Source organism: Balaenoptera acutorostrata, chromosome 10 (assembly GCF_949987535.1).
Source record: "Balaenoptera acutorostrata chromosome 10, mBalAcu1.1, whole genome shotgun sequence".
NCBI classification, from domain to species: Eukaryota; Metazoa; Chordata; class Mammalia; order Artiodactyla; family Balaenopteridae; genus Balaenoptera; species Balaenoptera acutorostrata.
The window spans coordinates 15,288,801-15,304,763 of record NC_080073.1 but is presented as its reverse complement, the minus strand read 5'-3'; positions in this window follow the sequence as shown (position 1 = coordinate 15,304,763).

The following is a 15,963-nucleotide window of genomic DNA, read 5'->3' as shown; positions in this document are numbered from 1 at the left end:
GGAAAAAAATGAACGCACCATTAGCTAGAATAGCGTAGAGAAGCACAAGTAAAAGCCATTATTATTTTGACAGTATTTGAGTTAACAAAGAGGTTGCAGGTAAAGCCTGCATATCCCTGTTAACTTTATCAGTATTCACAGTACGAATTTCTTGGAGAAATGCAGTATTTGCTTTGGTTTTATTGAAATGACGAACATGAATATGTCAGCTGCCTGCCTTGGTGAACAAAATGCTGTGGAATTTCAATGCAAAAAGTACATGTGGGTTAAAGGGAAACAAAACACCTTTGTATGCCTGAGTGTTTTTAACAAGGATCTAGGGAACAGTTAGTGTGATTCTTACTAATGTTTTCCTTTGTTTAGGCAGAATCAATAATTCTGATGAATAAACAGAATATTCAAAGCGACATTCTAAGAGGAAATGATAGAAAGTTCAGTGCAAAATCGAAAAATATGGGCTTATAATAACCTATGTTTTCCACGTAGATAGATAGATATAGACTCAGAGTAGAAATAAAGGTGGATTGATTCTAGGTCTATAGCGTATCTTCATTTAACATAAAATAAACTCATCGATCAAGGATGAAAGAAATTTTATTTCAAAATCCAAATATTGTTAGGATTGATTTTAATAAAAATGTTTTGCCATAGGGCTGTCTGTGGTATACTAAAATGAAAAAAAATAACATTTCCCAGTTTACTAATAGGTCAAGTTGCTTGCTTTTAGCGATGATAATCAATTGTTCTGGAAGAGGGAGAGAAGAAATAAAGAGAGGGAAAAAGACCACTCATACATGTGTGTTAACAATAAAGTTTTGTGGTGGTGGTTGCTATTTTCTTTTACATAGATTCAATATAATGAAATTTGTACTGCCTTTAGGTAGAATTAAGACCTGTAGGAGAAAAATGTAACATAAGGTCTCAAAATTTTTTCAAGACAAGAATTTTTAAACATTTTAAACATGTTTTTATCATTGTATAATTTACATTCAATAAAATGCACAAATCGTATGTGTTCATTTTGATGAGTTATGATATTGTATATACCAGTGTAACCAAGACCCTAAGCAAGACATAGAATATTTCCATCACTCTAGAGAGTTCCTTCATATGTCTTTCTATTCAATTTCCACCCTCAAAGTGGCAACCACTTTCTGATTTCCAGTGAACCAGTTTGTTTTGCCTGTTCTTGGATTCTTATAAATGAAATCCACAGTGTATAGTCTTCTTTCACTCAAAATAATGTTTTTAAAATCCATGCATGTTGTTGCATGTATCATTAGTTTGCTCATTTTTATTGCTAAGTAGTAGCCCATTGTAGGGATATACCAAAATGCATTTATATAATCTCTGATAAATATTTTGAGTTATTTCCAGTTTTTGTCTGCTTTTAGGGCTGCTGTAAGCATTCTTATGTAAGCCTGTTTGTGTAATATATATTTAATTTTTATTTGGGTAAATAACCTGGACTGGAATTCCTAGGTCATAAGGTGTAACTATATATGCTTATCTTTAAATGTATAAAAAATCGCCAACCTATTTTTCAATGAGGTTGTGCCACTGTATGTCACCATCAGCATTTTTGAGAATTCATGTTGCTCTGTGTGGTAGGCAAGATAATAGGACACCCAAATGTCCTACTCCCCCAAACCTGATAATGTACTACCTTACACACCAAAAGGGACTTTGAAAATGTGATTAATTTAAGGATCTTGAAAGAGAAAGATTATCCTAGATTATTCAGTGCATCAAGGGTGATCATAGGGTTCTTATTATAGGGAGGCAGGAGAGTCAGAGTCATAAAAGGAAATATGATGATGAAGGCAGAGACAGAGGGGAGGGTGAGAGAGAAAAAACAGATGCCACAGTGCTGGCTCTGAAAATGGAGGACGAGGCTATGAACCAAGGAAAGCAAGTGGTGTCCAGAAGTTGGAAAAGGCAAGGTAATACATTCCCTTGTAGAACCTCCAGAAGGAATATGACCTTTCCAGCACCTCGATTTTGGGAGTTTTGACTGCCAGAACCTATAGTTTAAAAGGATGTGTTGCTTTAAGCCACTAAGTGTGTGGCAATTTGTTACAGCAGCAATAGGAAACTAATACAATCTGCATCCTTGCCAACTTCTGGGGTTTCCAATCTTTTTAATTTTTGTCATTCTAGTGAGTGTGAAATTGTTTAGAACTGTCATTTTAATTTGCATTTGCCTGATGATACAATGATGTTGAACACATTTTCATATGCTTTTTGGTCACTTGCGTATCTTTCTCTGTGAAGTATTTTTTCAAGGTTTTTGCTCATCATTCTATTGAATTGTTTTCCCTTTTGTTGTTGATTAGTGGGTGTTTTCATATATTTATGATGCAAGTTCTCTGTCAGATAGATGCGTTATAGATATTTTCCAATCTATGACTTACCTATTCATTTTCTAGGTTCATATTTCTTTCGATGACATATAATTTTTAAGTTTAGTAAACTCAATATATATTATTTTCTTTTATGGTTATTGTTTTTCCATCCAACGAAATTATTGCTTCCCTCAATGTCACTAAACTATTCTCTTATGTTTTCTTTTGGAAGGTTTATGGCTCAAATTTTTACATTGACATCTATGATTCATCCCAGATTCATTTATGTCTATGAAGTGAGTTAAGAGTCGAGGTTCACCATTTTTCCAATATAGCTATCCAGTTGTTTCAAAATCATTTATTAAATATTTTCTTTCTTTTATTCATTGAATTTCCTTGGCACCAAAGCATATTAACTCTTAGTGAAAATACTTGGTCTAAAAGTAAGCAGACACACAAATAATGCTTTCATTTTATAGCATTATATATAACGCTATAATATATATATGCTACTCAGATATAACACTGGTCATATCGGAGTAGATGCAGCATATCTATTATAACTGTTTATAAAATAGGAAGTTTTAGGGTTCAACACATAGATTCAGACAGGGAAAGCTTAAGAAAGAATAAACTTTATGTTTTTGACCAGATGGTGTTTTTTTCTAGGTGGTCTTGATAAAGAGTTAAAGACAAGATGCAAACATCAAAACTTGATGAAAATTTATTTGTGGTAGTGGGGGATACCTTAGTTTTTGAGCCACTTTAAATTATAGAATAAGAACCCGAAACTTATTCTTTATGAAAAGTCATACATTTTCAGCAAAACCTTGAATCATCCTCATTTAGCTTGTCTGGAGTGTTTCAGCAAGTGTGGAGGTACTCAGATGGCTAAGATTCAATACATTGAGCTGTCATGCCGCACATACTTGGAGTACAACTTAATGGGCATTTCTCCACCTGCGCAATTCCTGTTTTCACCTCTCTAGGTTCATATTTCACAAACTGCTTTAATTATAGTATTTATTATTAACCTCAGGCAGAAGAAGTTTGAAAGGGTGGAACAAACATATGCATTTTGTCTCCATGGACTGCACATCTCTAAGCTATTATTCCTCGGGAATTCCAATCCAGGGGAAATCACATACACAGGCTTTTGCCCTACTACTGATCAGCTGCCTCCTGAGCTGTACATATTTCAGTTTCTTGGCTGTCTCTATTTCTCATTGCAGAAAACTGTAATTTTTCTAATAATCCTCTGCAACATTTTTGTTAGCTAGTGAATAATTCTTCATCACCTTCAGTACATTACTCTGCTTTTTGTGTTAAACTTTAGCTAGTTTCATCTAAAAAGTGAGGAACCCCTCCAAAATGAATATTATGATTGTGCAACTCAGTTAAATGATCTGCTGACCAATGTTAATCATTGATTTAAATACATCCTGCTAACTCACACAGAGTCCTAATTTTTGCAAATAAAACCTTTCGCCTGAATTACCTGGATAGTGATCCCAATAATCTCCTTCCATTTTATGTGTAGAGATACAGGCAAAAGAAATGACATTACCTGGATCACCCAGCCCATTTATGAAACTATAACAAACTTGCCAAATCATGTGTGATCTTTTATTTTTTGAGTGAAAGGGACTGAGTTCGCTGCCCAGAGAAACCACTAGAGAGCAAAGAAAGGCAAGCAAATAAACTTATCTGGGGTCAAAGGACTCAAGGATAAACTTGCTTCCTACTGAAGACAGACAATGTCAGGGCTCATAGTTTCCTGGGGCCAAAGTCAGAGGCTGTTGCCTCCTGTCTTCAAAGGCCTCATTCATCATCCTGGTTGAAACATCACAGACTTTGCCAAAAATATTTGTGACTCAAATGTGCCTCATTCAAGCATAAAAGAATACAGTAGCCAACAAAATAAATACATATGTCCCAAACTCTAAAGTAATACTTGATTAAAATTATTCTCCAGCAATTACTGTCTTTATTATATGAAGTATAAAAACAAGCAGTTTTCTTCATAGTCTCTGTTCTAGATATCTTTTACACTAATTATGCCATATACATGGCATATATATATATCTATCCCTTAGCAAAATTATATATCTATACTAGATAGTACTATGTAACTTATAATGTTATATAATATGTGTATTATATTTATAATATATATATCCCTGAGCTAATTTTTTCATATTTCATCTCTATAGAACAAAGAAGATATTGAAGGAATTATTGGAGTGGTATAAACGAAAAATAATCCCAAAAGCTTAATTAAAGTGATTAAATTATGAAAAAGTGTCCTATGTGTTTCAGATAAACTGAAGCTTCAGTTCTCATTCTACGATTTATGGGTGACCTTAAATAAATACTTAACCCTTTAATGCTTTGATTCTAATGATTCAATGAATTATTGACTCAAAGTGTTTAGAACAGCACATAGTATGTTATCATTAGTTAACAAAAACTGCATTTATTATTAATATTAATAACAGAAAGAATCCTTGTACAACCCATCACTATGCTTGAATATGTGATATACCGCATTGAATCCATTATGAAACTTCATTAGATACTTACGTGTTCAGATACGCTAGTTGAAAGCTGTGAAAATATGTATCTTAAGAAATAGGGTTATATAGGGCCAAGTTGTATTTTGACACTAGACTGTCTTGATATATAACTAGTCCTTAATATATAATAATAAAATGGTATTATTCCATTTTATCCTTATTCAGAATCATGAATATTAAGAATTACGCTTTCCCTGCCAATTGTTATTTTTTAATACCTCTAACTAAAAAAACAGAAAAACTTAGAGACTTACGAAAGTTTTAGGGAAGTCCATGACATCTCTGTGTAATGTCCCCATTTTCATATAGAACTGAAAGTCCCTTGTGGAAACTTCTGCCACTAGGCCCAGTTACATTCTTCACTGCTACATGCAATACTGACCTAAATCCAGAGTCATCTGTATAGAGGGTAAACACTGAGTTCGTTCAGCTGTCAGTAACATGTCATGGCTCTGAATCCTCTCTCATCATATTGCTTATCACCACAAAATATTTTCCATTTTGTCTTTATCCCTTTAAAATCGTCATGCTTAAAACTGATGTGAATTGGACTTCCCTGGTGGCACAGTGGTTAAGAATCCACCTGCCAATGCAGGAGACATGGGTTCGAGCCCTGGTCCGGGAAGTCCCCACATGCCATGGAGCAACTAAGCCCGTGTGCCACAACTATTGAGCCTGCGCACCTAGAGCCCATGCTCCGCAACAAGAAGCCACCACAATGAGAAGCCTCTGCACCACAATGAATAGTAGCCCCTGCTCAGCGCAACTAGAGAAAGCCCACGTGCAGCAACGAAGACCCAACGCAGCCAAAAATAAATTAATTAATTAATTAATTTTAAAAGAGGAAAATCTTTAAAAAAAACTGATGTGAATAATCTATGTACTTGTGATTCTATTATTTCTACATATAGTATTCCATTTTTCAAGAGACTTTGAATTTCAATATCTAGTTCTCTTAGCTTGCAATGCTACCAAAAACAAACAAACAAACAAAAAATGACCTGACTGGCCTGACTCCTAAGTGATTACTCAAGATAAACTAAATCCAAGTAGATACCAACCCATTGTTAACGAACTCAGGCTTAATTTCCAACCCAAAACATGTATTAGAAAGTCTATTGCTTTATTTGTATAATATGCATCTTTGAGTGCAATCCATTTTTAATTTTTCCAAAGAGATAAAATCTTCAGGATTTTCTTAGATTCCAAATTTATCAATGTCCTGGAACTATTGAGGTATGATTAATTTCAAAATAAATTTGCAAATTAATCCAGATGTCAATGACAAAACATATGTGTGAATTAATGTCATGATTTAAGTCTTTTGCAACTTAGTATTTTTATCTGTAGGGAACATTAATAAAAAATGGTAAATCTATAATCAAATGTATACTTGTATCCTAATTTCTGCTTCTTTTGGGGAATATATAATTATTATTTGACTTATTTTCTGTATTAGTCATAGATCACTTTTTAATTGAAAAATTATCCTCAGTACATAAAAAAATTAGGAGCTTCAGTGCTAGTATTAATTAATTTTGAATAGCAAAGGAATGTTCAATCCCCTTCAGCTTTATTAAAATACTGCTGTATTTGGTTATGCTAAACTACCGAAACAAACAAATAGGGACATTTGTTCTTTGAATTGATGAGCATCTTAAGAATGGAATAAATGTTACTGCCACTGGACTTTTATTGTGATATGATTTAAAAAAATACTTTTGGCTAGCAAAATAAGAAAGTTTTCTTTTTTTAAATCTCTATATTTGCTATGTCTTTATCTCCAGAAAACAAACTAATGGTATATAAAAGGGCTTTAAATTTTTCTCTTAAAACAATCACACTGAGATAAAAAGAAAAGAATAGGCCCTCTTGGAAACCTGTTGTATATTATATCACAGGTCTAAGACAAACACACCTTTTAACTTCATTCTCAACAGGATAAGCTCTCATGGGCTTGGCATTTATCATGCATGTCAGAGAGGAGAGTAGGAAGTCACAATTAGGGATGAACACATTTCCAAATTTTAAAAACTAAAAGAAAGGGAGAGTTTAAGGTGGGATTGAATTAAGTAGCAATAAATTAAGACTACTTTAGCTGGTATGTTCCAATAAGCTCTAGAACTATTTTCTTCAGAACAAAGGAATGTTGCTTCAGCCATCTCTCCTACAATTCATGCTAATTCTCTATTTAGAAAAGCTAATATATTCATTATCCCAGAAATATCAGACTTGTAAAACTGAACCTAAGTGAAGACTCATCCTGGTGCATTTTGATTTCTTGAAAGAGATACCAAGATCTTGGCTGTGGTATTTGACTTCAAATTCAACAGTTAAGAATATGCTCCAGCTATCCCTGGAAACTCTTTACTAATCATCATCAATTTTTGTAAATTGTGTTATCTGCATCCTTGTCAAATATTTGTTTCTATGATTGAATGACAGAATTTCAGATTTAAAAGGAAGTGTAAGACCTACAAAATGTTTGAAGCACCTCTAGAAAGATCCCCTCAAATCTTCTGAGGAAGTCTTTTCCATTTTGAAATATACCTTCATTTGACTACCTCCTTTGCATTTCCATCATTGGGTCTAATTCTTTTACTTGAGATGATACCAAAGTCTTTTCTGTCTTTTAAATAATAATCCTTTAATATTTGCCTCATTATTTCCCCTTCACCTCATTGTCAAGTTGTCTTTACTCCATTTTAAACATCACCAGATCTTTAATTTTATTTGCTACTATAAACAGCAGATTTTTGTTTTTTTTATTAATTACTTCATTAAAAAGTGATAGAGAATCATTGACTCTTAACCTAAACTCACTGTGTTTTAGAAATTATGGCCTCACTTTAAGTAGCTAGTTCCCAATTGTAATAAACTATAGGCTTCTTAAATTTATGTACAATCAGTTTAGATATCACATAAAGTTGCTCATGATTTATAAACATTAGCATTTATGATTTTCTCCTAACTTCTGCAAACTTTCTTAAAATATAATTCCAATATTGAGTGTTATTTTAGAATATTGAGATTCTTAATGTGAAATATTTTCATTGACGTTAGTGACAATTGTACAATTGTGTGCATTTATAAAAAAGAACAAATGTGCATTTGTAAAAAATAGCACAAAATATTCTGTATACACTTTACTCAGTTCCCTCCATATTAACATTTTGTAAAACTATAGTGTAATATCACAGCAGGATACTGACACAGATACAATCCATTTATCTTATTCAGATTACCTGAGTTTGACTTATACTCACCCGTGTGTGTGTGTGTGTGTACATATTAAGTTCTATGCATTTTTGTTACCTGTGTGGGTCTGTGCCTCCACGAATGCACTCAAGATATTGAAAAGTTCCATAAACACAGGATCTCTGATGTTGCTCTTTTATAACCATGTGATAGCACTTTTAGCATAACTATTTTTACATTTTACATTTGGGAAAGGGTCAAAAGTCTTTCTGTCAGCCCAGTTCCTGTCCAGATAATTTAAATTAATCGTCTCCCTGTTCTTCTACAGATGTCATCGCTACTTGAATTATAGAGCTCCAGGGTGCTCCTTCTCTTGCTCCTTCAGAATTGTGATCTATTGCATGTCGGTACATCATCAAAGCAAATTGCCTCTTCAATGATGTGTAAGTATAATACATCATCAAAATGGGACACGGTGATAATACATTACTGGGAGAAAAATGACTATCATACTTGCCAGACAAGGTCAAGGAGCAAATTCAGGCAGCTCCAACACAGTTCATCAGCAGCATTCTGGGTCTGGAAGTGAGTTTGTTTGCTTACAATGATATACTTGAAATGTGGACAAGGTTAAAGACGTTTGTATGCTCTGGGTTGATTCCTTTGGTAAATTAAAAATGAGGTGATTGAACTTCCATTAAAATGACACCTCGATGACATGTGAATAGGTTTTCTGTCCACAGGGTGTTCTGAATCATGTGTATTTCTGACTTATTCAGCAGCAAATTGTTTTCCAGAGGAAGCTCTTCAACAAGATTGCAAACTCCTTCAGGGTAGTAACTGTCTTATACTTCCTTTGTTTCTTCCACGGTGTCTAAAACATTGCTGAGCCCATGGAAGACACTCAATAAATACTTGTTTAATGGAATTGAATTTGTAAGCACCAGAGACTCATGTTTTTTCTCAACATAGCTTGACACTCGGCTGCCCAGAATCTTTGTGTGCTAGGTGGGAAGTTTACAGTGCTAGAATTCTGTTGACTTACCATCCTATTTGCTGTCGGCTTTTTTTATTCTTCCTTCCTTTCTTTCTTTTTTTAAGTAGAGCTTTTTGGCCAGGAGCTATTTTTATGAAGGATTTCATTTCTCATTCATGTGGGATTAAACTTTTTAAGTTTGGCTTCGGGACTTGAGAGAAGTATAACTCAGGAAGGTTGTTCTGCACTGCAAAAAGGATAGGATTTGAGGAAGCGCTGTTTTTGATACTGGCACAGTATTGTTTCCCCCTCAATTGCTATCAAATTAGCTTCTTTAAAAAAATACTGTATTTATTTCTCTAGTCCTTGGCTCACAGCAGTTTTATTTCAATGTCACCAGTGAAGGAGAGCGTGGCAATATTCTGTCCAAGAGTGAGATCTAAAAATGAATCCTCTGAGGATACATTAGAAGAAAGATAGCATTATATGCTGGAAAAAAATAGATCATTTCTTGATGTTGTTGTAGGACACATATCTTTTTCAAAAATACACATACGACAATACAGTGAGTGTAGTTCATTTTGGTCAGCTCTAAAAATAGCCATACTAAATTTCTCACGATAGATAGTGACAATGGGTGTTCAAGTGGGAATACATCATACTGGTCATCTTGACAAGTGTGGTGGAATAGAGAGGAAGCCAACAGATGTCATCTCATGTGCCAGTTCTAATTGCTCAGGGGCAGTTATACCAAGAGTGTGCTGATAAAAATTGTGAGTCAGGGATCAATTAGAATGTCTGCCAGTGGCCCAAGACATAAGGCCTGGGTCTAATAAAGGCAGTGTACCTATTAAAATTTTGGGTCACGGATAAATCACTTAATAAAAATATATCATCAGATTGTTCTGAAAATCACACTATAATTTGCATAATGTATGTTTTTATTATAATGCTAACTGTATATGTATTACAAGAATAAAATAACAGTAAATATTTAGAAACAAAAGGAACAAAAATACTTAAGTGAAAACTATAATCCCATCCACCCAGAGGCAACAATTTATTGATTGCTTAGTATAATACATCATCAAAAGGGGACATGGTGATAATGCATTACCCTGAAAAAAAATGACTATCCTTGACATTCTTTCACCATATGTATTATTTAATATCTTCTCTTTCCTCTCTCTTGTATGCCATAAATATTTTTCATATCAAAAGATAAGTTTTGCAAAGCTATTTTAATATTTTCATGGAAGTAGATTATATGGATATACCATAATTTATTAAACCAAATACCTATATTTATACATTAAAGTAGGGTTTAACTTACTTGTATTTAAATTTACCCTCACACTAAAGGTTTTTGAAATGAAATGATTTTAACTTCCTTAGTAAAGTTCCAGAAGTTGATATGTTGGATCAAATGGCATACAGATTTTACAGGGTTTACGTGATATTAAAAGGAATTGTACTGAACTACACTACACAAAGTCTCAGCCAACTTAAGCACCTGTAAACAAATGTATCCTGATTATAAAGAAGGTGTAGGCAGTTTTGCTAAAATGCTTGTTTGGAAGAAGTGAATTTGTTCCAATACTATTGATATATTAAAGGACAGTTTAAGCATAATACAAATTTCACATTTGCTTTTGTGCTACTTCGTCTTTGAGAAACACTAGGTGGAGGCACAATACAGCACCTGGTTGAACTAAGCCCTGTAGGAATATATACATATACACAATGTAAACATGCATGCACCCAAACACCTAGCAGATACCTCAGTTCAGCACGTGTTATTATCAATAGCTAACCCATTTATAGTCTGTGTTATGACTTTTTGTCTCATTTCAGATAACCCTTTTCCCACCATTTCATAGTCCCTCAAAAGCTGAAACACTTTCAACACCCACTTCCACAGGGAACTTCAGGTCTTCTTTTTAAGGGTAAAGTACATATTTATTCTTGTAATTATGTATTTCTTAACCATTTAACATGTATAAAAATGTGCTAACATTTTTAATGTTTTCCTATTTTTTGTGTGTGTATGTACCTGACAAAGTTTTTAAAGCATTACGTTCCAACTCCATTTATCCCATAAGCTCTTTATTTATTTATTTTTTTTTTTAAAGATGGGTTTTTGTTTTTTTTTTTAAATCTTTTCCCTCTACCCATCTTTTTTTTTTTTTAATTTTATAGCTACTTTATTTATTTCTTTATCTTTGGCTGTGTTGGGTCTTCGGTTCGTGCGAGGGCTTTCTCTAGTTACGGCAAGTGGGGGCCACTCTTCATCGCGGTGCAGGGACCGCTCTTCATCGCGGTGCGCGGGCCTCTCACCATCGCGGCCCCTCCCGTTGCGGGGCACAGGCTCCAGACGTGCAGGCCCAGCAGTTGTGGCTCACGGGCCCAGCTGCTCCGTGGCATGTGGGATCTTCCCAGACCAGGGCTTGAACCCGTGTCCCCTGCATTAGCAGGCAGACTCTCAACCACTGCGCCACCAGGGAAGCCCAAGCTCTTTATTTTTTATTTCATGACTTTGCATAGTGTAATTTTTAGAAACACTTTTGTCATACTATAACAGAGTTGATGTGTGTATGTGCTATATGTGTGAAAGAGGACTTTCTAAAAGACTCCAATTCAAAACTTGTATCATTCAAGACTAATCCTGATAAAGAATGGTAGCTATTACTTTTTACTCACTAAAGAGCCAGAGCTAAGTGGCAATTACATTAAATCCATTTATAATCCACTCAGCACAGAAGCTTTGAAGTTCTATGATCCTTAATACACTTTTTTTAATACCTTTATTGGAGTATAATTGCTTTACAATGTTGTGTTAGTTTCTGCTGTACAACAAAGTGAATCAGCTATATGTATACATATATCCCCATATCCCCTCTCTCCCATCCTCCCTATCCCACCTCTCTAACTCTTAGGGAGACTGACTCAGTTGAGGTGAGTTTTCTAGCACCTCTCTCTTCTCATCACAAAACTTCCCTATTACTTTTATTTTTTTAATTTATTTTTTATTTTAACATCTTCATTGGAGTATAATTGCTTTACAATGATGTGTTAGTTTCTGCTGTATAACAAAGTGAATCAGCTATACATATACATATATCCCCATATCTCCTCCCTCTTGCATCTCCCTCCCACCCTCCCTATCCCGCCCCTCTAGGTGGTCACAAAACATTGAGCTGATCTCCCTGTGCTATGTAGCAGCTTCCCACTAGCCAACCATTTTACATTTGGTAGTGTATATATGTCAATGCTACTCTCTCATTTTGGCCCAGCTTCCCCTTTCCCCACCCCCATGTCCTCAAGTCCATTCTCTACGTCTGTGTCTTTATTCCTGCCCTGCCACTAGGTTCATCTGTACCATTTTTCTAGATTCCACATATGTTCATTGCAGCACTACTTACAATAGCCAGGACATGGAAGCAACCTAAATTTCCATCAACAGATGAATGGATAAAGAAGATGTGGCACATATATACAATGGAATATTACTCAGCCATAAAAAGGAATGAAATTGAGTTATTTGTAATGAGGTGGATGGGCCTAGAGTCTGTCATACAGAGTGAAGTAAGTCAGAAAGAGAAAAACAAATCCTGTATGCTAACACACATAGATAGAATCTAAAAAAAAACGGTACTGATAAACTTAATACATTTTAATGTAGATATTTTGCATTATTTTCCACAATATGTTAATAAAGTGTGATATTATTCAGAATGACTTTATTTTCGAATTTACAAATTTGAATGTATATTCTGCATTAAACTAGGCAGTATCATTTTCTTTCTGTCCTCTTTCTTCTTGAATTTTCCCAATTTAATAGGAAAAAACTCCATAATCCAGCTATGATAAACTATTTAATATATGGTTACTTTGCCACTTGTTTTTCTTTTATTTATGGCCTATGCCATAAATACTCCTTTTTCCCATTAAGTAGACATGCATCTAGACATTTTTTTTATTGATTTGTATGAGCTTTTTGTACACATGCTATATGGCAATTCTCAGTGGGCTAGGTAACTAGTTCTTAGAAAAGAACATGTAAATATTCCCCTAACTTTTCTAATAATACAATTTATAATGTTTTATACACATACATATAAACACTGAGTGAACCCCCAAAAATCCGTGCCATGAGACATAATACTTAAGTTACTGAAAACTAAACATAAGGAAAAAGAATCTTGAAAGTATACAGAGAAAAATACCTTCCTTTAGGGGAAAAAAAATTAAAATGACAGCAGATTTCTTATTTAGAAATCATGGGAGGCAGAAAGAAGTGGCACAATAATTTAGAGTACTGAAAGAAAAGTCCTTTCAATCAAGGATCCTACACCAAGTGAAAATATCCTTCATGACTGGACGGGAAATCAAGATATACTTAAACAAAAGGAAAATTATTTTGTCACCAGCAGAACTACACCAAAAGGAGGGCTAAAAGAAGTTTCTCTCTAAACAAAAACAGAAGGATAAAATGAGTAAACTTGGGACATCAGGGAATAAAAATAAATACGGTAAGCAAAATTATTATAAATACAATAGGATTCCTTTCTCCTCTGAGTTTTCTAAACTATGTTCATCATTGAAGAAAAATATTATAACTTTGTCTGATGTGGCTTTAAATGTATGAAAGAAACTATTTGAGACAAGTATTTATAAATATGAGAAAGTAAAGGGGCATAAAACAGGTGAGGTTTCTGTACTTCAGTCAAATGGGTGACATTACAACAGTAGACTGTGATAAGTTATATACGAATAATAACCCAGAGCTACCACTAAAATTTCTATATTACAAAAACACTATAGATAAATGAAAATGGAAGCCTAAAAATTTTTCAATTAACCAAAAGGAAGACATGAAATACAATTCAGAAATAAAACATGGAGAAAAAATAGACAATAAAAAACTAAATGGCAGACATAAGCCCTAACATATCAATAACTACATTAAATGTAAATGGCAATACACCAAATAAAATACAGAGATTAGTAGAGTGGATTTTAAAACATGATCTAACTATATGCTCTTTATAAGAAATTTGTTTCAAATATGATGTAAGTAGATATAAGAATAGGAAACACTCCCCATTCCCCATGCAAAATTCCTCAACAGAATACTAGCAAACAGTGTTCAGTGATGTATAAAAAGAATTATACACTCTGACCAAGTGGGGTTATTCCAGGGATACATGGCCGGTTTAATATTCAAAAATGAAACAATGTAAACTACTATATCAATAAGCCAAAGAAGAAAAATCATATAATTGCATTAACGTAGAAAAAACATTTGACGAAATACACCATCCACGTTAAGACTTTGGCACTAACATACACACGCTACTATATGTAAAAAAGATAATCAACAAGGACCTACTGTATAGCACAGGGAACTCTACTCAATATTCTGTAATAAACTAAATGGGAAAAGAATCTGAAGGAATAGATACATGTATATGTATAACTGAATCACTTTGCTATGCACCTAAAACTAACACAACATTGTAAATCAACTATACTCCAATATAAAATAAAAATTTTAAAAAACCCTCAGAAACACAGAAATAGAACTTTTCTCAACTTGTTGAAGATCTAAAAAAAAAAAAAAAACCCTCAACTCTATCTCTGTACATAAGCAAGGAACACATGGACACCAAACATAAAAGTACAATACCATTTACAGTTGTTAAAAGTGAAATATTTAGGTGTAAATATAGGAAAACATGTATAGGACTTCTATGTTAAAACTATATAATGCTGATGAAAGTAATCAAAGACAATCTAAATAAATGGAGGAACATACTGTTTTAATGGATTTGAAGATTCAATATAGTAAAGAAGTCAACTTTCCCCCAAATAATATATAAGTTAACACAATTTCTATTAAAATGCCAGCAAAATTTTTGTAGACTTAAATAACATTATTTTAAAATTTATATGGAAAGGCAAACAAAACAATTTTCAAAAGAAGAATAAAGTGGGAGGTATCAGTCTACCTAATTTCAAGACATATTCAAGTAATCAAGATGACTTGGTATTGACAGAAAAATAGACACATAGATCAATGGAACAGAATAGAAAACCCTGAGTTTGACTCATCCTAACACATGCAACTGATCTCATACATATGTGCAAAAGCAATTCAAAATAGAAAAGACAATCTTTTTAACAAACGGTGCCAGAGAAATAGAACATTCATAGGGGAAAATAAAAATCTCTACCTATGTCTCATGTCTTTTATAAAAATTAACTCAAAATAGATAATGGACATAAACATAAAATTATAAAACTTTTAGAAAACATACAGGAAAAAAATCTTTGGAATCTAGAACTAAGCAAAGAATTCTTAGACGTGACACCAAAAACATGATCCACAAAAGAAAAAATGATAAATTAAAACTCTTTTCTTTGCAATGGTCCCTGTCAGAAGTATTGAAAGAAGAGCTACAGATAGGAAGAACATATTTGCAAATCACATATCCAACAATGGACCGCTATGTAGAAAATATAGAGAATGCTCGAAACTCAACTTTCACAGCGTAACCAATCCAATTGGAAAATGAGCAAAAAAAAAAAAAAAAAAAAAAAAAAAAAACTTCAGCAAAGTATGTATACATATGATAACATAAGCTCATGAAAATATGTTCAATAACATCAGCCATTAGAGAAGTGCAAAGTAAAGCCACTATACAACTATGCGAACGACTAATATTAAAAATAATAAAATAAAATAAACATAACGTGCTGGTAAAGATGCAGAGAAACTGAATCACTCATATAGTCAGTGAGAGTTTAAGAAAGGAGAGCCACTTAGGAAGAGTTTGTCGGTTTCCTAGGTAAACATATAACTATT